The following is a 2,735-nucleotide window of genomic DNA, read 5'->3' as shown; positions in this document are numbered from 1 at the left end:
ATTTTTTATACTGTATATCTTTTAATTATTTTGAATTGTCAATCATTGTGACTTATAGTACTTTTTACGTAGTTTACAAATATATAAATTTCATTTAAAAAAAATGAAGATTTCACTGATCAAACTTAAACTGTTTGACTCTTAAAAAACGAAAAATGTCATATAAATTGGAACAGATGGAGTAGTATTTTTTTAAGAATCGTGTAAAAGACAAACATGACAGATTCTTTGAAACGGAAAAATATATCGATTTTTCAGCTGAAATTGACACATTTGATTTCCTTAATCAGGGTAACAAGAACTAAGACATCATTTGTTTCCAATTACCTACTGACTTCTCTAATTTGACAAAGTCTTAACTCAATGATGTTGTCAAAATTTAGTAAGTCTTCAAGTGAAGGTTAATCAATTTAGTCTGTTCTTTTTAAGTTTAGTTATTTATTAGTGAATGTCATGAAGCAACATGTAGCAAAACCAAAATAAAATAAAATAGAAAAGAATATTACTTTTATAGGGTGGCATTTTACTAGTTCTACTAATATTTTCCCTGTAACCATAATTACATGTATACGTTCATTGTGAAGCTAAGAAGGTTCCCAAAAGCTCAACAGTGGTGGGGTTAATGTTAGCATGGGGAACCAATAGTTAGAGCTGAAAAAAATATATATTTATATATACAATGTAATTTTTCGATAAAGAATATCATGGTATCAATTTACATCTCAGGAATAATTGGATTAGATCCACATATATACATCAAGAGAACAGCTAAAAGTGAACTTTAAAGAATTTCTCAAGTTGAACTTCCAAATAGTACTATAGTGTACTTTATTAGAAGGTTTCAACAACTAAAGCTACCCTTAATTAAATTGAAGTTTATTATTTGAGGATGAGAATCCTTGAAGGTTTTGCCTTTTTCTTATCATAATAATTATCATTGAAAGCAATCTGAATTCAGGGGAATAACTATGGCCAGGAAACTTATATTGGGAAAATGCAATTTTAATTTGTATTAAATGCAAAACATGTGGAGTATTTGACTTTGCTTGCTCCTAACCACTCACAAAGCCTAGGCCACTCCTGCCTCTCAATCAAGAGAAAATGTATGTGTTTGGGATAATCTAAACAAAAATACTCCTTAACATAGTTTGATATTGTTCGTTTTGTATCAATTTATATAAGTTCACTCATTGCAATTCTTGGATGTGACTTTGCTTATACATTATGTAAAGATATGATATATGGGTGTAACCCAACTCTAAAAGTTAGCTCATGAGGGAAGGTCTGTCTAAGTCCATATAAGGAGACCAAATTCTCATCCCTCTACCGATGTGAGACTACTTAACAAGTTATACCTCTCTTGTTCCTCTTGAAAAGGAACAATAGAATGCATAAGTCCCTCATGAATAACACCAACAAATGGCAAGGAAATATATACCACTATACATGACATATATATTCACCTTTTGAAGTGTCAATATAATTAGAGAATTTATTGAAAGCACATTATTTTCTTCATCGCATGAAGAAGTAAAAGTCGTAACTTTTAACTATTCCACTTGCCAAAGGAAGCTTCACTTTAGAGACAACATTTAAGAATTTACGTATGGTGGAGAATAATGAAATATAATTGTGTATATATATATATAGTTGCATAGTTACAGCAGGCCATGCTGTTTCTTTTCCTAAAAATGTAAGAAGATTAAAGAACAGCTAAGCTCACTGAACATATTTTTTATCAATCTACCTTATAATATAATCGTAATAATATTTTCAAGTGGGGTTGCTGGACCATGCATATAGACCATATGATCTTTTAAAAGGGGTGATATATATTTCATTTAATTTATACTTCATCCGTTTCAAAATAAGTGTTACTACTATTTTAATTCATTTCACGCTCATTAAGAAAAATATAAATAGAGATGTATAATTTACTTAATTAGTTTTATTTATTAGATGTTTTTTTGAGAATTGTTAAGCACCATTAAGAAGTGGTTATTCATATAGGAATATATATAATTGAAAAAATATACTAATTTTTGTCTTGAATTTTTAAAATGACACTTATTTTATAATATTTTTTTTTACGATAACACTTATTCTGAAACAGATTGAATCACAATTTAATAACAGTGTCATGTCCATCCGAAGAGAAGCCCCTTGCCTTTTCCATGTAAAGCTTCTTAACCCTTTATATGATGAAAGTGTATTATTTACTTTTTTGTGTCACACATATGTAAATGCATCATTTATATTTGACTTTGATTTGGTCCAATGAGATGATAACCGATAAGGGAGGTAGTATATATGTAGGGGTGTACACGGCCGGGTTGGTTCGGGTTTTTCAAATATCAAACCAAACCATTTGTGTCGGATTTTTAAATTTATGAACCAAACCAAACCAATAAAACTCGGGTTTTTCAACCTCGGGTTTTTTCGGGTTTTTTCGGGTTTTTCGGTTTTTCGGGTTGTTTCGGGTTTTTCCGGTAAAGTATTCATACACAACATATAATTTACTTGTACTTCAAATATTTCTTTAGTCCTACCAAAATACAACTATCTAAGATGTTTCTTAAAAATATAACACAATATGATATGATTAATGACACTAAAATATCCAACAAAAATAATAATAATGAAATCGCGTAAAACAAATATTGCAAATTAACAAGTCAGAATGAAAATGATCATAATTTAAAAGTACTAAATCATGCTAAAATAAGTTTAATAAG

The sequence above is a fragment of the Solanum tuberosum genome, unplaced genomic scaffold (genome assembly GCF_000226075.1).
Source record: "Solanum tuberosum cultivar DM 1-3 516 R44 unplaced genomic scaffold, SolTub_3.0 scf00180, whole genome shotgun sequence".
Taxonomy (NCBI): domain Eukaryota; kingdom Viridiplantae; phylum Streptophyta; class Magnoliopsida; order Solanales; family Solanaceae; genus Solanum; species Solanum tuberosum.
The sequence above is the reverse complement of the archived record's forward strand: the minus strand, read 5'-3'. Positions refer to the sequence as shown.